Consider the following 25,966-nt stretch of genomic DNA (forward strand, 5'->3'; position numbering starts at 1 on the left):
TGGGAAGCCTTATGCCCCCAACTTCTAATTAAATGGCAACGATTTTGACGTGGCAGGTGATCTTCTCGGGAAGCCTGGCTTTAAATTTAGCTTCCTCCCCAGCCAGCCCTTTGAAAAGGCTGCACTCTCAGAGAGAGCATGAGTCATCGCCAGGCCGGCCCGCCTGCCGGTCGCCTGCCTGCCCGGTGAGCAGTTGCTTTTGCGGGGGAGCAGGCCTCCCGAAGGCTGAGAAATAGTAAATAAGGCTGGGGGATGAGGGTGGTGCTGGGGTTCAGAGCAGGGCTCCCCACTGCAGGTGCCGAGATGGGGTGAGAGCAGCTGCTAGGTCAGCTCTGAAGACACCAAACCCACCTCCCTACTCACTCGACTCCCGGTGGAGGAGGGGACTCAGCACAGATGCATTGATGGCTCTATAGATGACCAGTGAACTGCCTGCCTCTCCTGGTCCTCCCAGCTCCCTGCTCTGCAGATTCAAGGGGGAAGAAAGCTGAGCATCACTCCTCTTCCCCCTTGGCACCCCAGCCCCATTCCTGAGTCTGTTGTTGGTCCCTCAAGGGCTAGCAAGATGGATCAATGGGTAAAAGCCTTCCTACCAAGCCAAACAGATCTGTGTTTAATCCCTGGAACCCATATAGTGGGAGGAGAGAACTGATTCCTGAAAGTCCTCCTCTGATCTCCACATGCACACCATGGCACACACACAATAAGTCAATAAAATGGAGAGAAATGGAGTCCAGGTTGTGGCTCAGCTGGTAGAGCATGTGCCTAGCACACACATTTAGATTCCATCCCCAGCAATACACACCGTGCATGGTTATGCATGCCCGCAGTCCTAGCCCTTGGGGAGTGAAAACAGGAGGGTCAGGAAGTCCAAAGTCACCCTTGGAAGTCTGAGACCAGCCTGGGATATTTGGAACCCTGTTTAAAAGAAGGAAAAAGTAAAGAAGAAATAGGTTTGCATGTAATGGGGTTAAAGATGCTGAGACAGGAAGTTGACAGAGATTGTTGGGGGAGCCCCTGGTGCAGGCTGAAGCAATACACCCACCAGTGACGGATCCTGGGGTCACCTGGACTGAAGGTGCAGAAAAGGCTCTCTCCCGAAGCCCCCAGGAAAATATAGCCCCTCTTATTTGGACACCTTGGTCCAGGGCCAGCAGAACTTTTGACTTAGACTTCAGAACTGCAGGGCATGGGATAGATGTGTGACACGTGAAGCTGCTTTGTGTGTGGTCATTGGTATAACAACCACAAGGTCCTGGGATGCAGAGGCAAGCGACAGTGAAATGGGGTGGGGCCAGGCAGAGGACAAAAACCTCCTTCTCTCTAAAGGACAAGAGGACACTGGCAGAACCAAGAACCTACTAAGTCAGTGCTGGCTTGTTGAGATACAGGGCTGAGGTGATGTGGTCTGTCAGTAATCTTCCCACAGGTCCTGGTGGTTATTCTACCTCACAGATGAGGAAATAAGGCTCAGGGGGACTAAGGGATTTTGTTCAAGGTAGGGAAATCTGTATAACGGGGCGGGGGGTGGAGGGACCTCATTGTGCCCATGATGGCCTCAGTGTAGCTGGCACAGGCTGACTGCAGAGGAAGTGGTCAAGGGGTGAAGACAGGGGCCTGGGTTGTGTCCTGTTGAACTGGGCTGGCAAGAGGCTGGACATCAGCTGTCACAACAACCTGTGAGGTTCAGTGAGTCCCACATATCTCCAGGTACCTACACTCATTGCGACGTGAGCCTGTTCCACATCAATGTGGGAGGCAGGAAGAGGGCACCTCCACCCAGAATGTACCATACACAGATTGCTTTCATCCCAGGCAGCCTGCACCCCCCAGGCATGCTATATACCTAGGGACCACATGGGAGTGTCTGGCAAAATGAGATGCCCTATTCATCCCACTCACCCCAAATATCTGTTGTACATCTCCCCCATGGTGTACTATCTACACCATGACACATGCACCTCACCCAACACATATCACACATATACACATAAAAAATATGCTACGTCCAGCCCCCTGTACACACTACATACACCATACACACATTGTATCAACCTCACACCACACCACATATGAAAATACCCTACACCATACCATATAACACACATGCAAATATATATGTATGTATATATATGTACAGTCACAGCACACACAACATATACTGCACAATACCCACACCTAACACACATGTATGACATATCAGTCATGAGCATCACATGCTCCCCCCTGCTCTCCCACCATGCCCTGCTCCCTTGCTGTACACATGGGAGTGCCTCTGGTCTCAGTTTCCATTACTGAGAACTTGAGGCCAGGGTCTCAATGGAGCCAGAGAGCTCAAATCTTACATAGTCCTTTAGCTACCAGGACCTGCAGTTGCCTCAATCCTGGTGGTCCCCATGCTGATATGGAATGGTCAGAGAGCTCAAAGAGCCTCCTCCTGTCTTTGACCTCAGCTGAAGTAGGGTCTTCCTCAACTTCCTCTTTGCTCTTTGGAAGGAGAAGTTTGTGCCAGCCAAGGGCTATGGCATCAAGAAAGAATATAGAGTTACCTTGGTTTGTGTCCAAAACCCGGAGTGCTGGGGAGGCCTTCCCTTCTGTGCCCTCCTGTTACCAAGGAGGCTTCGCCTCCCAGGCCTTATCCAGAGCCTGGCCTCACCTAGCCTGGACAGCTTTGGTGCCTGGCCATTGGCTGCAGCAGTTCCCATGGGCAGCCCTGGTCTTAGGTGGGCCTGGTGAGTCAGTCCTGGCTATATCCACGAAGAGAACAAGGGCACGGATGGAAACCAAGGCCTTCACCGATACAGGCTTGGGTGAGAGACAGTCCTTCCCATCTGGCACCTCTTGGGGTCCCCTAGCCTCAAAAGCATAAGTTCCAGGCAGGTTCCAGCATGCCATGAGGCTCTTTCTAGAGCCTGGAGAAAGTTCAGTCTGTTCTACAGTGGAGGGGGAAGGGTCTGTTCTGGAAGGATCTCTCCACCAGGAGAGAAGAGTGAGGTTCTTGGGCTTCACTTTGGGCCCCGTTCACCCCTTGTGGACTGTGTGGCTCTGAGGTACTATCCTAACCCTGAGTGTTTATCTGTCAGTATAGGGGAATGGAACCACACAGCGAGGTGGCAAGAAGTAAGTTCAAGGCAGGTAGTGCTCAGGTCAGTTTTACTTGAGATTCCACTGAGGTCTCAAAAATCAAAGGTGACCCCAAAATGTGGGCAATAACACCCTGGAGAGACGGATCTTGGGGTCTGCTTTCCCAAGTGCTCAAAGGATATTCTTCTTCAGTAAATAGTGAAGATGTTCCATCCTGGCTGTCCCCTGAGAGGAATTCAGGGTCACCATGAGCAACCCACATGACTTTCTGAGGCAGTGGGAAAATATAGGCCCAGGAGCTTGAGGCTGGAGTCCAGCACCTCCTTGCCCTTCAGGTGGGAGATGAAATGCAGGTGAAGTCAAAACTAGGGGTGTTCTGGGGAGAGATATAGGGTGAAGACTTAGACCCAGGTCTAGAAGACTAGGGAAGCAGGGCTTTCACCCAAGGAAATTCAAACCAAGTCTGCCCTAACTGCCTGGCTCTGGGGTTGGTTGGTAAGATAAATCTCTCAGCCCGAGCCTGGAGTTGTGCACAAAGTAGGTGGGGCAGAAGGCCACTGGCTGCTCCGGCAAGGGTCTGTCCTGGAAAGAAAAGAGGCTGGGTCCCTGCACGCAATTGCTGATCTCTGAATCTGTCAGTCTTTCTTGGAGCAGGTATGGGGCTGCGGGTCAGGTGGGAAGGAGGAGATGAAGGAAATATTGAGAAGAAGCCCCTGGTGGAGGTTGGGGATGGGGGAGGAGGGAAGGGAGAAGGAAAAAAACTGGAGGAGAGGAGGAGGAGGGGGGAGACGGAGTGGGCAAGGAAAAAGTAAAAAGCTAGGAAGAAATCTAAGGGATGAGAGAGATGAAAGAAATGGAAAGGTGAGGAAAAAGAGCCAGAAGAGAGAGATGGAGAAAAAACAAAGGCGAAGGGAAAGCAAGGTGGAAAAGCGGGGCGGGGGGGGGGGGGGACTGGAGGGAGGGAGGGAGGGGAGAGAGAGAGAGAGAGAGAGAGAGAGAGAGAGAGAGAGAGAGAGGCAGAGACGCAGAGAGGTAGAGAAGCAGTGCGAGGCAGCGAGCGGAGCGCAGGCCGAGACGGCTCAGGGCAGCAGAGGGCGCGGCGGCCGGGCTGAACGCTGCGCGGGACGCGCGTGGGGCGCAGCGGGCGGAGAGCGGCCGGAGCCCCGGAGCCCCACACGCCCGCAGCCTGGCAGACAACTGTTGCGGCGGCACGCGTGGGCAGCCCCGCGCCCCTGCAGGCGGCTCCCGCGGGCGCCGGCTCCCGGCTGCATAGCGAGGAGCGACCGGCGCGGGCACGAGGTGAGCTGGGCGCGGGGTTGCGGGGTCCACGCGCGGCTGCGGGGAGCGGGCGAGACCATGTCAGGGGCATCAGGGGCCCGGGGCGGGGCGAAGTGGTGGTCGCCGGATCCGGGCAACCATCCCAGACCGCAGCGGGGCCGGGCTGGGAGTCGCCGCGGAGCGCGGACGGCTGGGGACCCAGTGCGCGTGGGGCAGGGATATGGAACCGCGCTGGAAGCCGCTTGGTTGCCAGGGGTCCCTTCTTGGCGACACTAGGGACCCCCAGACTGAGCTGCCGCCGCCTCCCAGGGCCGGATCGATAGTAATCCCGCGCCCGGGGCTGGGTGGTCCGGCAGCGGCCTCCGAAAAGCTCATTAGCACCAGCCGTTGTCATAGCAACGAGACCCCAGCGTATTTGGGTTCTATTTATTCTAATTATTATTATCATTATTAGTATTAGTATTTCTTATCCAGCCAGAGGGAAAAAGAAAGGAAGGGGGCAGCGCATCCTGGCGCCTCCAACTGTTCTCCTTGGAAGGAGCAGCGCCGACTGCCTGATGGGCCAAGCGGAGTCCGATTCTTGTCGGGGTCCCCCAGGCTAGGGTCCCCGGGTGGGTGCCAAAGTGGGTGCTTACTGCCCCAGCCAGACCCCTGGGGCCATGGAGGGATGGGGAACCATAGTTATATAATGTGTCCCGAGAGCATTTATATGTAAGAATCCCTCCCCCCAGACTTTTCTATTTTCTGGTAACCTGTGTTTAGTGGGTGCTCCTGCCCGGGAACCCCGGCCCAGCATAGGAAGAGAAAAATGCCTTGCGTGGGAAACTCCAGGGACCTCTCTTGAGGCTGTGTGACCTTGAGCCGGGCTCTCAACTCCTCTGAGACCATCTCTTCCTCATCTGTAAGATAGAAGGGGAGTGGTTCCCATCTGCAGCAGTTGCTGGAACCACCAAGAAAGCAAGCCTGGTGAAGTTCCTGTGAATAGCGATGCTATGTGCCCCAGGCCCGTCTTTGAACCTGTTTCCCCGATACTGTCTAAGATGCCTCAGGTCACTGACACTCTACGATTCTAAATATTGTGGGCGATCCTGCAAGCTGGGCTCCACCCAGAGCCAGACAATCCAGAACTTTGCCCCCTCTTTGTTCTCTTGCTTGATTCCAATTGCCTTAATGTGCTTAGGAACCTTTGAAAGTGTCTACTGTCCGCTGTGGGGGCTGATTAAAATGTTCGTTGGAACCACACTCTGAAGCCAGACTTTGGTATCAACCCAAGTTGGTCAGGGCTTCCCAGAACTAAGGTCTCCCCACAGTGCTGAGACATCCGTAGGGCAATCTTTCTTCCCTCCACACCGGGCTGTTTGCTAGGCCTGCCCTGGTGGAGGGAGACTATGGAAAAGAGCTAGCCATAAAGTTTTGCTGCCGAGCAACCAATGAACCTCCCGGCTCAAGCTAAGCCAAACGCATCCGATCAGGGTCTTTTTAATTTTGTTTTTAGCTTGGTTTTTGTTTTGTTGAAACATGATTTCATGGTGTAGCCCAGGATGGCCTGGAGCTCATGCTGTAGCTTAGGATGGCTTCGAATTCATTGCAATTTTTCTTCTTCAGCCTTCTTCAGACAGGGCTGGGATTAACAGGCGGGAGCTCCTGCCAGCCAGGGTGTATGGGGGTGGAGTGGGGGTGGGGTGGTAGTGTTAACCTCACAGGCACTCTGGGTTCCTGCCTGACTCAGGCCTATCTCAGGGCAGCCATAGAACTGATAGATGGGAGGGAGGGAGGGAGGGAGGGAGGGAGGGAGGGAGGGAGGGAGAGAGAATACTTCTGAGAGCAGCGATCCTGCTGTCCTGGGTCATCCAGGCTTGTTGGGGCAGCTGGGCTGGAAGAAGGGGCTTGGCTGGGTGTGAGGGCAATTCTGCTTGCTCAGCCCTTTACGGAGGCCTGAGAAAAGAAAGCAGTTGGGACCTGTCCAAAAGGAAGGCAGCTGAGGGCCACTCCCTGCTCACCTGCTGTCCATCTGTCCTCTTGCTGCCCTTCATGGTCGGTGGCCCCATGCCTTGGCCTCGCTCTTGAGGGCTCTGGAGAAAGCAGCTGAGGAGAGTCCCTGATGAGCCATTTGACAGTGGGGCACAAGAGGTGGGCACACAGGAGAGGGGAGGGTTGAGGAAGCCCTAGGTCAGCTAGAGGGAGAAAGATGAACTCTCCACAAGCAAACTTGAGAACGGTGGGGAGGGGAAAGGCCTTCCTTAATCAGTGAGGACTGGGGGGCACACTACAGGATAGGCAGGACAGAGGAGGTGAGACAGCAGGGCCCTAGGAATGGACACCCCTAGCTTCAGCCTGAGAGTGGAGATAGGGGATGAGTGGGGGCAGGGATCAGTGAGGAACAAAGCTTCTAGGTCTCAAGGCTTTCAGAGGGCAGCCCTGCAGAGAGGTGGGCTGAGGAAGGAACGTGCCCCTCTAACACAAATGCAGCCCTTGCTGGCCCTTCCCCAGATGCCTGATGCCTGGGGCCTGGCTTCTGGGAGAAGGTGGCAGGTGGACTCCAGGCTTGGCTGTGTCAGCTGCCTGTGCCTGCAGGAAGGGACTTCGCTGACACAGACTCTAAGTTGTGCCTGCAGTGATGGGATTCCGTGAGGCAGGCGGCGACTTCAGAGCAATGCCCAGTTTTGTACCAGTGTCTTATGGACTCTCGCACAAGCTCCCGTGGGTACATTTGCCCATTCTTCTGTGCAAATGGGGAACCTGGAGTGGAAAAGCTGCTAATCAGAGTCCAGTTAGCACCCTGCTACTGAGGACCAGGCCACATTGCCTGGAACCCAGCCTTTGACCCTGGTGAGAGGAAGGAGTTGGCTCTGCAGGCGGTGTAGTGACCACTGGGAGTCTGCTCACCAATATTGCTCTATTAGCTTTCCTTGTGATGGTCTCAGAATAGGGCTCCTTCCTGGAGGTGTTCCACCTCTGTTAACACATCCTCCATTGCTATGGCAATCCCTAAGCAATGTGGGGCCTTATTTCCCAGCCCCTGTCCTATGCCGTGGTTTTGAGAAGCTTGGCAGCATTAGAAGGTTCTCCTTGTTCGGTGTGTCCCCTGCCTATAGTGCTGCTCTGTAGGTCTGTCTCTTTCTTCTCCGTGATCCTGCCCTTCCCTCCTTCCAGCCATCCCATCACATTCCAGGGCTCCTTGGTGTGGCTACTTTTAGATGACACCCCTCCCCTGGGAAGGTGACAGGCATTCTCAGGCCTGCTCAGACTTACCCCTAGGAAGCCCCATCTTGTTACAACCAGGGCCAAGTCCTCATTCATCCTGGGCTGTCTGAACAGGCCATCACCATCTGGGCCTTGGCTGTCCCAGCTGCTCTGGTCCTGCTGATGTTGCCCCCATAGACAACATCTCAGCCCACTCCCTCTCTTTGAGGGTAATCAGTGTCCTTCTCTGGGTATCTTGACTTAGCTTGTCCCTGGCATGTTGGGAGTACCTTGCCTTGGAAAGTACTGGGGACACTGACCTGGGAGTAGGGGTGCAAATGCCTTAAAAGATGGACTTTCGCTACTCTGCCCCCCCCCCCGAGCCAATTCTTGAGAGCCCCCTCTGGAATCCCTTCCTTGATCATGTGAACACTCGTCCATTTGTATTTATTTTCAAAGTTATCCTCAATGAATAGGGACACAGGTCCACATGTGCCCAGCATTCTGCCCTTACCCACTCTTATGGGGGCTCTGATCATCACCCCCTCATGTCTGCACAGCTGAGCCAGAAGATATGGGTGCACACACCTTGGAGAATAGAGAAACCATCTTTGCACATCCCAAATGACACCCATTTAACAGTGAATTAAGTTCTGTGAGCCCTGGGAGAGAGAGAAAAATATATTTTTTTTGTTGTTCACACTTCCCTGGAAAACAAGAGCAATCGTGGTCTTTTAAAAGCCAGCTCCGTAATCTGCTTATTCCTGCCTGGCGGCCTCTTAGGAACAGGCAGAGGGAAAGCTGGAGGAGGGACATAGCTGCTCTGGCTGAGAGCCTTGCACCGGGATGCAGGGCTGGGAAAGTTCAACTCCCGTGCCAGGTCCTGGAGCTCCTGGATGTGCGAGGGGCTCGTGATAAAATGTCACTTTCTCAGACATCAGCACAAATTAAAGGCACATCCCTTCCAGCTTTCCGTCCGCCCGTGCTTCAGCAGCAGTGGGGCCGGCTTCACGGAGGCTTGCTGGGAACCTGCAGCTGGAATCCAGCTGAGAACCAGCGTAGTTAGCGTTCATTCACTCCCAACTCCCGGAGCACCTTGCAAGCCAGGCTCAGAGCGGCAGAGAGAATCTGACCCACTTGCCCTGCTGTGCTGCACAGACTGGATGCAGGAATACAGAGGTACCTGAGAGGGGCCGGGAGGGCTGTTGAAAAGACACAGCTGGAGTGTGTCTTGAAGGGCGTGCAGGAGTGATGCCCAGCAGAGGAGGCAGAGGACGTTTCTCGAAAGGGATGTTCTATGTCCCATAGAAGCCTGGCCCCAGAGTGACATCTTCAGGCTTGAATACATTTCCTTTGTTACAATCTAGCCTGACATATGTTTGTCTCCTAGCCCTCTGTGCCCGTTGTCACCTGTCACCCTTAGATGGCCTGAAGCAGGTTTCTGATTCTCTCAGGAGAGCTGAGCCCTGACAGCAGGAAGGATGGTGGCCAGTTGCAGACAGATGCGGCGTGACCCCGGACTGAGTGGGCTCCGTGAGGGTGGGGAGCAGCGTGAAGGCTGTTATTGAAACTCAGCACTAAACTGAAGAGATTCAGACACTGCCTCTGAAGCCCTGGGCTGTGGGAGGGACTGGACTTAGGGATGTGGGGTCTGGGCCTGCCCAAGCCCACCTGTGCTCTGAGTCCCACTCTCTGCACACCTGGAACAGGCTTTGTGGGTCTGCACACAGGGTGGTATCATCACTGTCTGTCGGCACAGCAGGAAGCCCGCAGCCCCCATCACCTTGTTTGTGCCACTGTGATGTTTAGATAGTTCGGGCTTCTGGGAGCAGGCCCGGGATGTGGCATTGCTGGGTGTAACTGCCTGGAATTGGAGCCCTTTTGGGACTGAGCCCAGCTGCTGTGCTGGGGCCCGTCACCAAGGCAACGAGTCCTGGGAGTCATGGAGGCAATCCTGGGCTCCATTCTGGACAAGTCTGTCTTCTGCATGCTGCTCACTGGAAGACCCTGGGTAAGTTATGCAGCCCTGCAGCCTCAGTTTCCCCACCTGCAAAATGGGTGGCTCTTTGGAATGCATTTGGTGCTTGCCTTCAGTGCCCAGCCAGTTCTCTCAGAGGCTACAGTCTGTGATGTAAACTCCTACTCTGTTGCCATTGCTTCCTCAACACTGAGGAGACCCGAGATAAGCAAGTCCATGGTGCCCCCGGCCCCTGCAGCAGGGGTAGCCACAATGGTAGTTGTCATTGTTATGTCAGGAAAGGATGCTGAAGTCCAATGCCCCAGCACCATGGCAACTGCTGAACAGGGGGTGAGGAGGCAGTGATGGACTGGAACTTTTGCCCCACTCCTGTCAGCCAGCCAGGGGCCTTGTGCATCCTTCTGAGCTCCAGGACAGTAATGTCAGGCATATCTGCATGAGTGCAGAGAGGACAGGGGCAGGAACTGTAGCGTTCTGAGAACCCCACCAGTTCCATCGATGGCTCCTTTGCCCCGCCCCAGGTCTGACTCCTCTCTGACCCTCAGTTTCCTCATTGCAGAGGTGCTATGGGGTTTAAGCGAGACTGGTAGATAGAAAATGCTCAAGTACATGCTGTCATAGGATGCCACAGATACCACAGAGGCCAGGGCAGGGCTAGCCTTCTCTACTCGGGGTGGAGGCCTCTTACCCCCACCCAGGCCTAGCGTGTTGGACAGGTTTGCTCTAACTGAAGAGAGAGATGGCCAAGTGAATGAGTGAGTGGATGGATGGATGGATGGATGAATGAATTGATTAATTAATTAATCATGGCAGAAGAAGCACCACAGCCTCATGTCAGGGCAGCCCAGGGAAAGGCTAATGCAGAGGTGGCACCCTCCTATCTCTCTCCCTGCCACTATTTTTTGAAGGGGTTGGTGGCCTAACCTGGGGTCCAGGCTCCTTGATGTCCCAGCATTTAGTCCTGCAGCTCGGCAGAGCCAAATTCTTCAGCCTGAACTTCCGGTCTCCCCGGAGTGTCTCTGACTCTTCCTCCCCATCATGCAAGAGGCCACCCTCGTGCAGTCATGGCTCAGAATCCTGGGTGCAGTGACAGTGTGCTTGAAAGGGGAACAAAATCAGAGAAGGGGCCTGGGGTCCGAGCTGCAGTGGTGGAGGGTTTGGAGCACAGGAGCAACATGGCATAGCAGCGCGTGCCACCCAGTCCTCGGTGCCAGTTCTTGTAAAGAGCCCAGGGCACAGAACAGCGAAGGGATAACAAAAGCCAGAGGTGCTGAAAAGCAGCCCCAGAGCTGGGCAACTTTGCCAGCTCCCCTGGAGCCCCAGTGACTTGGAGACACCCTCCACCTTCTGACCACAGCTCCATTCTGCTACAGAACCTGCTTTCAGGTTCATGGCCAGTCCCAGCAGAGGGTCTTCCTAACGCATGACTCACCAGAGCCCAGCCAGCTCTGAGTTAGGAGAATGCCTTCCTTGGTCAGCAGATGAAGGAAGGGAGGATGGTCTCTGTCTTGGCCACATCCTCAGCATGGCAGCCTCACCTGATACCCTTTCCCCTCTCTACCTCAGTTTCCTTCTTTGTAAAGTGGGTCCACATCAGGTGACTGAGGGCTCATGGTTCTTTCCTCACCTCCCGTTTGTAACCTAAATGTCTGGGACAAGAAAACGTAGCCAGCCTGGGGAAGGGATGGCCTGTAGGAGCTGTGCAGAACCCTTCTTTGGGTGGTCTTGCTAGGGCATGCGATGAGCGAGGAAGGGCAAGAAGTCTGGCTTCCATGGCTGTAAGCAACCCAGGGAAGCAACACTGAGAGGATCAGTTGTCTCATGTGTCTGACCTCTAGTACTTACCCAGCAGGGTCAGAGCCTCTAGTAGAGCTGAGACAGTCACCTTCTGTGCCCTGGGGCGTGACCACTTTGGGAGGAGATGCACAGATATTGGGAATGACAGATAAGGAGCAACTCTATCTGGCAGGGGTGGGGGCATCAAGGAGGCCTGCCTGGAGGAGGTTACAACCCAGGTGCTGGAGGGGATAGAGAGGCGAAAGGGCAACATTGGAGCCCTGAAGAATGAGTCTGAGACACTCTCCACTTTGTAGCCTGTCTGTCCCAAAGCATTCATGGAGAGCTGCTTGGAAGTTAGACTCCCTACCCGGCCCACTCAGATCAGCTTGGAGTTCTCATTTCACCGCATAGACTTAGAATGACAGTAAGTGGAATGAATGTCACCACCACCCACTGCTGTGCCCAAGGCAGACATTACTAATCAACTCACCCTAGCAGGACAGGTGACCCAGGCCTCTGTGCAATATGGTCTTATGAGCCCCACGAAAGGGCATGTAGTTACCCTGCCTGCTGTGGGCCACGGGATCACAGAGCCGATGTAGTTCTTTGATAGCTGTGACTAACTTTGACGGCTAGAGTACTCTCCTGGACAAGGGAGTGGGAAGGGGGGGCTCCATGGTCCCAGGGAAGCAGAGATATTCCACCAAGGACATCATGTCATTCTGGATCCCTAGTCAGGGATGCCGCTGTGGAGCGCAGAACCCTTCCTTCTGGAGTCAGTCCCTCACCTGTCACCGGCAGGTCCCAGGATGAGCCCAGGACAGCCTTCGCTGTCCATCTAAACTCTGGCTAAAAGAGAAGGGGAGAATGTCACCAGGAGAAAGACCAGCCTGAGGCGCGCGACTTCTCTCCTGAAATCCAAACAATCGGACAATCTGTTCGGGATCGATTTAGAAGCAGCAGAGTGAAAAAAAAAATCAGCAAATACAGTGTGAAAGCTATTTTCTCTCTCTCCGCGCGGCTGGGAAGCGGCTGGGCTGGAGTTTATTTGTAACCTGGCCAAGGCTAGCCAGGCCTCCCCACTCCCTCCAGTCCACTCATGCCCTCCCTGCCCACAGCTGCCTCCTCTACCCCCACTACCAGCTGGACACCTGGGGGCTTACTGAACGGCATCACCCTGCTTCAGCCTCGGAGAGTCAACATTGGCAGAGGTCGCAGAGACAGCCATGGCGGTCTCTGTGATCCCCAGGCACCTTGTGGGTGGTGGGGGGCTCTCAGGAAAAGCACTGGGCCAAGACCCTGCTCTCTGGGGACCCAGGATGGCACATGTCCCCAAGATTGGTCTGGCATGTTTCCCCAGGCCCTAGGATGAAGGCATATGTAGCAGCTGTCCAGTAAACATTTCTAATCAGAACGGTAAGTGGAAGGACAAGGGGAGGCAAGAAGCAACAAAAATGAGGCTTTGACTTATGTGTTCACTCCTGGTAACACTGCTCTCGGTGCGGGTGGCACTGAAGCCTGATGGGTCGCCACAGCCTTGTCCCTGGGGTCAGGAGTACCCCTGGAAGGTTTGGAGCCTCCATGTCGGTGAGCCCCTTCTTTCCCAGGCGTGCAGAGTTTCCCACTCTTCTTTACCCCGCAGCTGGAACCTGAGCCACAAGCTAATTATTTTAAATTTAAATAATTGAATACAGAGTTAAGGCAGAGTCAGAGAGGGACCAGGCCAGAAAGCTGACACTTCCCTTGGGGCCTGAGTGGCCCCCTATGGGAGTGTGAGGGACTGTAGGGAGCTGATGTCTGCAGGTGTCTATAGGCACCTCTGGGCAATGGAAAGGCCGGTGGCTCAAATGTCCCTGCTCTTTCTTTGGTCACAGGTATGAGAGGCTGGTTGGTTTAGGGACTGGCAGTTTTTCCCCCCTAAACCCGGATTTTCTCCCTGAAATCCAAAGCCAAGAGCCAAGGCTCAGAAAGGTTCTGGGCTGCGGAGACCAGAGAAGTTCAGTCTAAGTCCCACGTGTGCGGCTGCTGTGTGATCTTAGGCAGGCAAATTATCTCTCTGGGTTTAGTTTTCTGTTCTGCAAACTCAGAGCAGAGGCCTCTCCTCTTTTGAATATTTAAGCTGCTGAGGTTTGTGGTGCTTGGTGTACAGTAGGTGCTTGGTGCAGTCTTTCCTTTCTGGTTCCACCGCGGGAAGCAGATCATCCTCCATTTCGGCTCCTACTCTGTGGATTCCAGTCCCCAGGTGACAATGTCAGAGCACAAGGCGACTCCTGAATCCCAAGCATCTTGTGTACCTACCCTGAGCCACACAGGAGCCGCATGGATGGGTCTGGATCGGCTGGAGGCAGTGTAGAGACAGACCGAGGGCAGGAAGTCTGAGACGGCTCCAGTTCCCATCTGCCGCATGTGACCTGCCACAAGGTGCATGTCCCCTGCCAGTGACTATGTCTCAGACCAGACTGAATCCTCCTCTGAGGCCACTCCTACTGTCCCTGAGTACACACAGAGGACAGGCAGGGAGAGGGACAGCTCGAAGGTCAAAGATTCATCCTCAAGCTTCCCATGTTGGACCAGAGTGGGCTCCCTGCTTTAAGGGTAGGTCATGTATGCAGGGTCCTCTCTCCCAGATTGGCCTACTTTGTCTTCAGTGGCTGTAGCTGTGGCCGCCCTCTGTAGGCACCCACCCACCCAGTTTCTCTCTGTTGCTGCGTCTCCTGGGTTTTTGCAAACCAAGCTCTTCCACAACAGCCTCTGATGTTACCTCCCCAGTGGAAGAAAGTTCTGAGCCCACAGTCCCCCAAAGTGGTGCTAATTAGACCTCCGGAACACTGTTTATCCAGACATCAACTGAGGTCACAAGGACATGGCAATTTCCTCTCCATAACCAGACACCTTCCAGTTGGAAAAAGTCAAGTTTGCTAGGGTGGGCCGGGGGATATGGTGCCTCTGAGAATGTGTGATGGGGCTCTGCCCCCCAGGTCCCCACCCAGGGTGGGCTCCCGAAGTGAATGCTTGTTCTATTGTGTGATAAAACACTGAGCTAAACCAATATGAAGAAGTGCTGTGTTTGGTTCCCACACCCTGGGTCACACTCCTCCACCTCCATGTTCTCCACCACCTCCTCCCTCCCCTCCTCCACCTTCTTCTCAACCTCCTTCACCACCTCCTCTCCCTTCTCCTCCTCCCTCCTCCTCCTCCACCTCCTTCACTTCCACTCCTCCACCACCACCTCCATGACTGATAGGTCACTCCTCCTCCACATCCTCCACTGATAGAGGTCAGAGCAGGAAGTCAAGGCAGGAACCCGGAAACAGGAGCTGAAGCAGAGGCCCTGGAGGAGTGCTGTTTGTTGGCTTACTCCTCAAGGCTAGCTCACCCAGCTTTCTTAGAGGACCCAGGACCACCTGTCCATGGGTGGTACCACTTACAGTGAACTGGTCCCTCCCACATTGATCACCATTCAAGAAAATGTAGCACACACGCCCGCAGGCCAGTCTGATGGAGGCCTTTGCCCCGTTGATGTTCTCAGATAACTTCAACTTGTGTGGAGTTGATGAAAAACTAACAGGTACAACTTCTAAGTTCCACTAAGGTTAGCCCCCTACATCCGCAAAGAAAGTTCCCCAGGTCAGAGTGCCCCCCAGCTGGGAGGGTTGGTAGGCAGTCCCTCCATCATCACCCTCTTGGCATCTTGGGCAGTGGATAGAGGGGCATGTCAGGTACCCACAGACAGTAGCACTGAGAGTCCAGTCTTGTTCCAATGTGGTCAGATCTCTAGTCTCCCTTTGGGCAGGGGGTAGGGACTGAGGAGAACAGTAAAGGGGAGGTAGGAAGTGATATTCTCTCTCTCTCTCTCTCTCTCTCTCTCTCTCTCTCTCTCTCTCTCTCTCTCTCTGCTCTGAGGATAACCAAAAAAGGGAAACCCTGGGTCAGGAGCCCTGGGGTCCAACCTGGGGGGAGGCACAAAGTCCTTGGAAGTCAGGTATCTCCCACTGCCAGGAGAGATGATCAGAGGTTTGTTCTGCTTCTGAGGGACGCTGTGACCCCATGACCACAGGCATGTGTAAGAAGGAGTGAGGGCCCCACGTGGTCAACTCAGGCAGGACACTGTGTCTTAGCTGGTGTCTGGTTTGGGGTGGGGGTGTCCTTTGACCTCCTCTACACCCCCCATTCCCTTCAGCACAGTGATTTGCTCTGGGGTGAAAGGCAAGTTAGGGAGGTGACATCCAAGATAGAGGAGTTTGGGGATCTGACTGCTGAGAGATTCTGATTTGGGGCTTGACACATTTGGAGTGGCAGGGGCCTCAAGATTGCAAGTCAGCAGGGAGAAACTTGCCTGCTTAGGTGTGCTCACCAGGGGATCAAGAGCCACTCTCTCCTTGCAGTCTTTAGAAGTGCTTGGTCCTATCCGTGTCCAGCCATGCCTCTGAGGAGACATCCTGGGTGACAGCCAATGAGAGCAGGTAGGCTTGGCCTACTGAGGCCGGTAGCCAGGTCACAGGTCATCCTTGCCATCACAGGCCATTGCCACTGTTGGGAGGAACATCCAAGCCTTGCCTGGCTCACAATGGCAGCTTTAGCGCCAATTATGGGGAGTGGGGGCTCATTAGTCCCAGTCATGGACCAAGTTGGGGACAGATGTGTGAGTGGCCACATCCTCCAGGCTGCCTGAGAGGCTGACTGTGACTGGCAGGGAGAGGGTACTCTGCCATCTCCGTGGTGGTCCTATTTGCATAAATTTGAAGTTGATTGGCCCAGAGGCAACTTCATTTGATCACAGATGACAAGCTTCTGGTTGGAACAGCAGCCGCTGTCAATTGGGCTCCTTGGTGACTTGGTTTGTTATAGTTGGCACTGCCATCCCTTCTTCTCACTCCCTCGATTCAGCATGGTCTCCCAAGGGTACCCAGTTTGGGACAGCTCAACTCTGCAGACACCTGAGCTGTTAGCAAGCAGCCAGGCTCCCAGGCAGGAGTGAGGTCACCCAGAGTCTGCAGTTCCAATCAGCTCCCCGGAGAGGGGTGGCCTGAGGGCTTGCTTGCAGACTTGGGTTGATGGTTGGTGCTAATAAAGCTTTATTGAACAAAGCATCTGCCTTTCCCTAGCTCTGTCTTGGAACAGCGACTCTGCCTTCCTAACCTGCCACAGTCATCTGCAACAGTCACACCCAGGCTGTGTCTGGGGATCTTCTCTCTGCACTGCAACAAAACACCTGAGACAATCAGCTTAAACCAAGGAAAGATTATTTTGGCTCATCGTTTGAACAGCTAGCCCAAGGTCAGTTGGCCCTATTGCTCTGAGCCTCTAGTAAGGCAGAGCATTGCGGTAGGGATGTAGAGTGAACTCTTTTATCTCCTCATTGGGTACAAAAGGCAGTCAGAGGAAGGAAAGGGGCTGGGGCCTCAGCACCCCCTTCAAGCCTGCCCCAGCTCTCCCTTCAAGCCTGCCCCAGCTCCCCCTTCAAGCATGCACCCAGCTCTCCCTTCAAGCATGCCCCCAGCGGCTGGAGGACTTCTCACTAGGGTCAGTGAGAACTGAACACTACCTTCCATTAGCCCCAAGAAGGAAATAAAACCCTCAAGTGTATGGATATTAAACTGTGGGACCTGAGTATCATCCCATTAGACAGATGGGAACACAGAGGCTGGGAGAGGCTCCTGATTTGCCCAAGGTCCCACACTGGGAGACCATGCTTATTGTCACCCTTGGCACACTTCCCTCACCCCAGAATCACTCAGCTAGTTGGCCCGACTAACACTTAACTCTTCCCATTCTGAATCCAAAACAAAGGCCTCTGCCGGAATAGTGCTCCCTTCAGGCAGGTCCTAGAATAATCTGCTTGATCCCCCTTGGGCTGTGGCCATGTGATCCTCTGGAGACCCAAAGGAAGCTGTTCTTTTCTCCCCCTCTCCCGCCATCTGCAGAACCAGATTTCTGCTCCTAGCGTCTGCCCAGGTGTCTGCCCACTCTGTCTGTGACTTCTGAGGCCTGGGGGCCGGGGGGGGGGGGGAAGCAATAAGGAGACCAAAGCACAGCACCGGGAGGAACAACTATTCCCCCTAAGAGGCTAGGTGTTTCTTAGCCATGCGGTGGGGCTGGGTCAGAGGTGACCTGAGTTCTGAGAGTGGAATTCCCCAGGTTAGACCAAAGCACTGAGCTATGAGGACATCTGTGACCGTTGGTCCCAGTTGACAGATGAAGGAACTGAGGCATGGAGTCTGTGATCAAGTCTCCCAAGGGATAGAGTTCTGGGGCTCACGTGAAGAATCCTGGGGATCCTGGGATGGAGGGTCAAGTCCCTCCTGGGGTCAGAGCCTGGACCCCAGGAAACACGACCCCAGCTGGATTCCAGGGTTCCCTGTGTGCCTCATCTCTCTGCAGGCATGGGCTTGCCTGTCACTCTTGAGACATATGTATATTTTATTTTTAAGTGTGTGCCTGTGTGTGGGGGTCAGAGTTTAACATTGGTATCTTTTAAATCTTCCTCAACTGCTTTTTCCTCTTGTGATTTGAGACAGGGTCACTCACTAACTCAACCTAGTGCTCACTAATGCAGCTGCCCTGGCCTGTGAGCTCCAGGGGTCCACCCATCTCTGCCTCCTCAGTGTTGGGATGACAGGCACCCACGACTGCTCTTGGCCGTTTAACATGGGCGCTGGGGACCCAGAATCAGGACCTCATGCCTGTGTGACAAAGCACTTTTCCCACTGAGCCTTCTTCCTGGCCCCCATCTTGTCTTTTATGTAGGACTTTTCTATATTGCTCTATATTTTATTTGAGGGACCTAGACCATGCCCCTGGATTCCAGCTCTCTCCCATCTACCTCCATGTGGTGTCTTCAATAGTTGCCTGTTTGTTGTTCGTCAGTGATGTAGTAAATATCCCTGTCTGTCTGTCTGTCTGTCTTCACCAGGGCCAGGTGCTGGTTCCTGCGGTCCCTCATAGCATCCCCCTTTCTTCCTCGTGAGCCTTGCCAAATCTGGATGCATTTCGATCCATCCAGTAGGTACACATTTTAAAGCTCTCTTCAGCTTTGTACAGAGTGTCGATCTGAATTCAATCTTGGAAACATAAGCATCTTCCTTGGCTTTGCATGGCTAGGGTGGCCTGGAATGTCTGATGTGACCGTTCCTTTTTTGACAGCTGAGGAAGCTCCGGCATTTGGCCATCTCGCGACAACGTTTTTCATCTTTTTCCCTTTGGACGATTTCCAGGTCTCTCTCATAAACAGTGCCACTGGGAGCCCATTCTACAACTTGGTGCCCTTGGGTCTCTCACTGCTTGGCTTAGAAGGGGGTGTAAGCCACACTCCTTGGACCTGGTGTCTGGGTGGGTGGGGGAGAGGGACCCAAGATGTGCTCCAGTGAGCCTCCCTGACAGACCCCTCCTGGTGCTCTTTGCTCGGCTGATATGCGGCTGGTTTCCGTGTAGCTCTGCCTCTGCCAAAGGGACTGGGGAGAAGACCCTAGGTGGTACCAACTTTGTACCACGATTAACCCTCAGGAGGGCAGTGACAAAAGTAGCCAGGTGGCCCAAGTTCAGAAAGGCAAAGCGACTCATGGCTAAGAAGTGTCAGAGCTGAGACTTGAATCTGCGTTCAGACTTCCAGTTTAGAGCCCTTCCTGCTCCCTGTCAGCTACCTCGGTTTGTGTCTCAGCTTTGTCACAGGATAACCTGTGCACATTATTCCCACCCTGTACCCTCACTTGTACACCAAGGATCACCATAGCACCCCAAACCTCAAGGATGACATAACCTCCCAGCCCCTACCACAGGGCGGTCACGTGACATGTGCCCTGCATGGCACCCAGCCTCTGGGCTGCCACGGTCCATCTGGATTATGGCTAGATAAGGGCACACAAACCCATGTGTGCTGCCTGCCAAGAAGGATAAAAAAGGTTTATCTCTGGCCTGGCTCAGGAGGGTAGATTCCAGGGGCAGCGGGAGGGGGCTCGGGGAGCTGGCCTCCTTTATGGCCAGGCTCTTAATGCCACCCAGAAGCTGAAGTGCAGGCTGCTGTAGGGATGCCAGTCCAAGACAGGCAGGGAGGGCTGAGCCACACAAATCTGGTGTGGGAGGTGTTGTGAGGTGGGGCAGCCAGGAACAGGGTTGATGTGGAAATTGGGGTGCAGGGTCCGGGGTTGTGTCCAGCCTGAAGTATCTCAAAGAGCAGGGAAGGGTGGCTCTCCCTGCAGAGAGACCCCACAGAAGCCCTTCGGGTCTACCCATGTCCTAGCTCTTTCACTCCTTGCTGTGTGACTCTGGGTTAGTGCTGACCCTCTCTGTGCCTCCATGTCCTTTTAACAAGAGCCTTGGAAGATGGCTGGGAAAAGAGAGTTAGATGAGAGACCAGGACCTGCTGTGTGCTGAAAGCTGCAGACCTGAGGTGGGGATAAGCTGTGTGTTCCAGGGACTAGCAGGACATGAAATCTACTGGGCAATGGGCTGAAAAGCAGGGTATGATGCCAGCCATCTTGAAATCAGGACAGGAATTTGGCCAAGCTGGTATGGAGTTAGCCAGTGGTGACCAGCTACCTGCTACCGCTCCGGGTTCCTGAGATATGTATGCCCTTCTTGCTGATGCCGGAGCTTGTTATGTCCTGCACACCTCAGGGCAAGGAGGGCACAGGAGAGGTCCTCACAGTGACTCCCTGCCTTCCACTGCCTCCTCCCAGTCAAGACTCAGTGGGTTCATTTGTGTGCTGAGCCCCAATCAAAAGGCCCCCAGAATCCTGCCACAGCCGGGAACATTTCGCAGGATTGTCTTGGTCTGCTCATCTGAGAACTGGGACTCTCACTGGGTGCTGAAAGGGCCCCCTGGGACAGTGAACCCAGAGTCTGGGTGGAGGGGGCTCACTGGTGACATGTTCCTAACTTCTGCAGCCCCAGGAGCAGCCAGACTCCTTTCAGCAAACACAGGGTGGGTGGGGTGGAGGGCTGGCCGGCTGGCGGGCTGGAAGCCTCTTTTGCCTATACAAGGCCCGACCCAGCTTCTCGCCCTTCTCCGGTTTAGGGCTGATGGCTACTGAGAGCCAGGAAAGAGGAAAGCAGCTGCAGAGGGATTGCAGTATGTGCAGGTGTCTCTGGCCCCGCCTCACAGAACTCTGAAAATAGGGGATGTCTTGTGAAAGTTTCCAGGAAAAAGTAAAGATGGCCAGGGCCAGGCAGAAGCTCCCCGGGGATGCACAGACAGCTGGCTCATGACCTGTCCATGTCCTAAATCTGCCACCTCTTGCTGTGTGACTTTGGGCTAGTGCTGACCCTCTCTGTGCCTCTGTGTCCTGATGCAAGAGCCTAGTGTGGAAGGTGGCTGGGAAGAGAGAGCTCGGTGAGGGACCCGGGCCTGACGTGTGCTGAGAGCTACAGGCCTGAGGTGGGCAGGGTAAGTTGTGTGCTCCACTGAACCATGGACCAGCAGGATATGGCAGGCAGCAGCGGGGAGAGTGGGGGAGGGAACCAGGTGCTGATCCAGGCCTTCCCGTTTCTGCAGCTTCTGAAAAGTTGGCTGGCATTAGGAGCTCTGACCCTGATGACAGCTGGTTTTGGACACAGGCACTGTTCCGTGAGGGTCCCCTCCCAACCCAGTGTCCAGGAATGCCCTTCTCTTCCTCCATGCTCACCCAGTAGGCCAGCCCAGTGTTACTAGGCTGAACACAGTGGGGACAGATCAGGCCTCTAGGAGAAAGGGGGGGACAGTGGGCTCCTTTTTGAGCCCCTCCCCTACTACACAGCAGGTATTCAATGAGGCAGCCTCTCCACCCTCCCTGCCCTGTCCTGTCCTCCCCAGGAGGTGCTGGCATCTCTGTGCGCTGTGGGTTGACTCTCAGGAAGCATGTAGTGTCCTCCTCGTGTCCACAGCATTCACCAGGCCCTGCTGGCCTGCGATTCCAGCCGCACCGCCCTCTTCCTACCCTACACCCACAGGTTCAGATCCACCTCCTGCCTCACGGCCTTGGCACGGCCGGGCTCGCTGCTGGCAGTGTGCCCTCTCACACAGACTCGGACTCCTCTGGTCTGATTTGGGTCTACTTACCTACCAGACCTCAGCTTCTAGGACTTTTGACCTAGGACAATGTAGGCCCTCCCTTGGCCCTCAAGAGTCCTACCTGTATAGCTCCCTGCAGGCCTGTGGTTCCCAGGCTAGGCTCATGTGCAGTATAAAGGATCGAGTGTATGGGGAGATAATGAATGAATGAATGAATGAGTCAATCAATGCCTCATCTCCTCCTTAGCCCTTCCCATGTCCCTTAGGATGTGTGGGCTGCCCCATTACAGATAGGAAACAAGCACAGGGCCTTGCTCCTCTCCCTGAGAAGGCCCCCAGCACTGAGGAAGACCGACCACATTCTGATAGGCGGTGGGTGAGCCCGCCTTTCCTCCCACCTGTCATTCAAAGGAACATTCTTTAAGTCACATCTCTTTCTGTGCCTGGGGTTCCTGAGGCTGGTTCCCCTCCTCCGCACAGCTGGTTGCCGGGAGGCCTGAGGCAGAGGCTTGCCATATGGAAAAGGGCGAGAGTCATCTCAGCCAGACCCTCCATTTACCCGGAGCAGAGGGAGACTGAGGCCCAGTGGGGAAGAGCAGCCCCACCCCCACCCTGTGCTCCTTCACCAGGCCTGGAAAGCCACAGGTAGCCAGCCCCACACAGCCTCGCTTCTTCAGGCCTTAGTTTCCTCCCCTATGAAGCAGGATGGCAGGGCGGGGGGGGGGGGGGGGGGGGGCTGCCTCAAACATCTGGCAAGCGGCACACACAGAACTGTTGATGGTGTAGAGTGGGGAGGCTCTTGAAGGGGGCAGGTGGAGCCGCCCTGGTTGGGCTCAGAACTTGGACCCTCTAAAGCCTGGTTGGCTGTGAGGTGGGGAGCAGACGCTGAGGGAAGGAAGGAAGGGAGCCTTAAATGGGGATAAACTCCTCTCTGGAAGTGGGGACTTAGGGAGGCGGGAAGCTGCATTCTTCCCCGGTTAGACGCCAGTGTACAGAGCCTTCTCCCCTCCCTCACCTGACAGGAAGATAATACCCTGCACACTGGGGCTCAGAGCCGGTGCCTGACCCACTAGCCCTATAGCTGGGACCCTTTGCTGCAGATTCAGGTGGCTCCAAACTGGGGGCCTGGCACAACGAGCTAGCCATCCTCACCATGCCTCTGTTTACCTCTATTTTTTGTTTATTTTTAATCTAGAAGTTTCTAAAGCTTTGCCAATGTCCAGAGTGTCTGCAGAGCTCCTATTCTGAGGAGAAAAAAATGGATACTTATTTAGTGCCTACTGTGTGCAAAATACAGAGGTGGAATTAGAAGTCTGGGAGACGTCCAGACTGTGAAGCCGTTCACCAGCCAGCTTAGTAAAGGCCATGGGGGTTGAGGAAAAGCCCAGCAGAGCCAGGGAGAGCTGAAGTGGCATCGGCGTGGTCATACCATACGTTCGTTAGGGGGCATGGAGCCTCTCAGGACTTAATCATTGCCTTCGGGAGCTGCATGCAAAGAGTTCTGCCTATGAGCTCTGAGCCGTTGCCAGCTGTGTCTGCTGCCCCGCCAGCTTCAGGCCCCTGTCTAGCCTTATTACCCTCCACAAGGTGGGTGGCAGGAGTGCCCTGTCACACACCAAGAAACAGACCAGTAAAGCATAAAGCAGCTTGCCCTGGCTCCCCTAGCTAGTGCCAAGGCTTTCTTTCAAAACCGCCTGTACTGACACAGAGCTGAGCCTGCACCCTGAATCCGATGAGTCCCTCTGTAGCTGGGACTCGGCAGCCTCAGCTCAGCTTGCAGTCTGCCACCCTCCGACTCTGTAACAACTGTTATCCTCTCTGAGCTCTGGGTTGTGGGTTTCATACAAGGAGATCCGTGGCTCCACTCAGCCAGCTCTGCACGGGTTTGGGAGATGCCTACTGTGAGCCACACCCACTGCCCCAAAAGACAAAGAGCCAAAGCAACGGGGTCACAACGGGGTGACAGGGCTGGACTCATATTAGCTGTTCTAGGGTATGAGGAGCTGGCCGACCCCTCCCACTGCTGACCACGCATCCTGGTTGCAGCCGGTCGCCTCTCCTGCCTCCTCCCCCACCCATACTGCAGCCACCCCACTCTGGCTCGCACCCTCATGCCTCCTACTGCCTCAGACAGATCAGAGGTACAAGCTTTGATCTACCTTCAAACTCACGGTGACGTGTCCCAAGTTCCTGGTACATATTGTCCTAAAAACCAAAACTCAGGAAGCTGACATCAGGCTGACTGCTGGGAACAGCACTGCGCACTTGAATGACCACTGTCTACACAAGACTGTGGGGGCTATCGGGCCTTGGGGATACGTGTACTCGCCTCTGGGTTGTGGTGTATGTGCGTATATGTTTCTTGGGTTGTATATATGCTGAGCAGACATGCAGACATATGTGTTGTCTGGATGTATGTGTCTGAGCGTGCAGGGGCCCATGTCCCCGTGGCCTCACATCCTGGTTTCTGGAGTGTGGGCCCAGGTTTGACACTTCTTTCCTGGCTCTTTGTTCCCTCTACCCACACGCATGGTCTCTGGCACAGACTGGGATGATGAACCAAGTGGAGTGGGGGAGATGCTGGGCTCTGTGCCAACCCAGGTGGGTCCTGCTAACTGCCCCCTGTGTCCCCTGTTTATGGCTCCCATCCGGCCACAGCGATGCTACCCACAGGACTCTGAGTGAGACTCTGAAGGGCCTGGTGGAATTATTTATGCTAACACTAACATCACTACCACTAGCTAGCAGTGGGGCCCAGGTTTAACCACTAGCTCATCACATGACTGGTTTAATGCCAATTCCTTCCAGGCCCTTCATCCATGGCCATGGGACTTTGCCTGTCAGTTTTGTGTGACTCGCTGTGGCAGCTCATCAGGTGTTCATGGGATACAATGGCTGCTTTAGCAGCAAGGTAACATTGTCCTGAGCCACATAGGCAGATCTGATAATGGACATCCCAGTATCACCTGGGCATGGGTGGTTCCAGTACAGGCAAGACTCTGGGCCTCCACCTGAGGCCACTTGGAACCCAAAACACATAGGAGAACTCCCTCCCCGCAGCTTTTGGCTTCTCAGTGTGCTCCAGGGACTGGATCCGGCCAATGACTGTCCTTGTGGCTCCTGTCTGCAGAGGAACAGGCCCCTTGCCCCTCACTTCACTCTTTTTTTTTTTAAGATTTATTTATTATGCATACAATGTGCTGCTGGCATGTATGCCCACACACCAGAAGAGGGCACCAAATCTCATTACAGATGGTTGTGAGCCACTGTGTAGTTGCTAGGAATTGAACTCAGGTCCTCTGGAAGAGCAGACAGTGCTCTTAACCTCTGAGCCATCTCTCCAGCCCCCCTCACTTCACTCTTAAGACGGGATGCCAACCACACGAGCGCATGGCCCACGGTCTCGGCCCATGCATCTGGACGGTTGGGGGGCACCATTTTTTTGGGGGGGGTCTCTTGAGGGGCAAGAATCTGAAATGAAAGTTGCAAGTAGACTCAGCCCATCGAGCCTCTGACCCCAGCTGCGGGGTTGGGGAAGGTGGCCCCGGGTTTGGGAGGCAACATCTGCAAAGGTTCAGGGAAGCCATAGACCCTGGAGGCAGAAGTCTATGCAACAGGTGATTCGGGGTGGTGAGGTAGAGCCAAGGCCCCAGTGGGGAGCAGGGCCTTGACCCCTAAGGTGGGCGAGTGGTCTGGTATGTACCGTGGGATGTGGACCATGCCTGCCTGGGAGCTGGGTTGTCAGGCTGAGGCTGAGACATAAAGGCTGGGACACTGGCTGCAGCCTTGTGCAAGGCCTTCATGCTATAGGCAGAGTCTTGGGGGCAGCACAGCAACCCTTGTTCCAGGGCCCAGCAGATTGAAGGTGGCTCTCCCAATCACTAGAGGTGTGGTGGGTTACAAAAGGTGTCAGAGAGCCAGAAAGTAGCCCCAGGCAGAGTGACTGGCCTGGAGGGCGTCACCCAGCCTGGCTGATCCTGATCCTCTAGGCCATCTGGACACCCTGCTCACACCCAACAGGTTGACAGTAGGACTGAAGACGGCAGCAGGAAGTACCAGAGGTGGCTGAGTGTCCAGGTCATGGGCCACTGGTGAGGCCCCCAGTATGTCCCTCCTGTCCCTCTGTCCCTTGTTCACCATGCCCTTGCCCTGCTGAGCCTTGCTGATGGGAAAAACAGATCCACTCTTGGCGGTGGGGTCTCATCCATCTCATCAAGGCCTGTTTCTCTTCACATGCCCTTCTTCCTCCCCTCCCAGCCTCGCCAAATTCGGCGTTTAAAAATAACCCTGAAATCTCAGAGCAGCAGTCCCCAGCTGACCCGTGGAGAAGGTGGGCTGCGGCGGTGCGTGCCGACCGTGATCCTGGACCCTCAGCCAGGGAAGTCCCACATCACTCTAGGACTCCTCAGAGGTTTTATTGTTGGCGGCAGAGCTACCATCTTAGGCAGCTGACTGGTTTTCAGAGTGCTGGAACACACAAGGATAAACCTCAGATGAGCCGGCGCCATGTGCTCCCTGGGAGGCCTCCAGAGGCCTCCACACTGTTTTGGCTGTTTTGGCATTTGGAGGTAGATTGCTCTTTGCCTCCTGTCTGAGTTACTGTGTGAGGTCAGGCAGGTCACTCCACCTCTCTGAGCCTTCATTTCCTCTTTGCTGAACTGGTCTGTGTGTCTTACAGA

The 25,966-nt window shown here is 54.8% G+C and overlaps 1 protein-coding gene across 3 annotated transcripts in view; it reads left to right on the plus strand.

Moving 5' to 3' along the window:
• Shisal1 (shisa like 1) overlaps positions 1-25,966 on the plus strand; it is a 110,295-nt gene that overhangs the window by 45,093 nt on the left and 39,236 nt on the right. Inside the window, exon 1 of one of the 3 annotated variants that reach the window (XM_041672385.1) lies at positions 3,670-3,738. The exons of 1 other annotated variant lie outside the window; for it this stretch is intronic. The gene's annotated coding sequence lies outside the window, so the exon portion shown is untranslated. Of the gene's footprint in view, positions 1-3,669; positions 3,739-4,094; positions 4,384-25,966 lie in introns of those variants that run through there. One more of the 3 variants, XM_041672383.1, reaches the window with a different exon arrangement.

Source organism: Microtus oregoni, unplaced genomic scaffold (genome assembly GCF_018167655.1).
Source record: "Microtus oregoni isolate MIOR12 unplaced genomic scaffold, Mior012 000022F_ref0000154, whole genome shotgun sequence".
In the NCBI taxonomy this organism is placed as follows: domain Eukaryota; kingdom Metazoa; phylum Chordata; class Mammalia; order Rodentia; family Cricetidae; genus Microtus; species Microtus oregoni.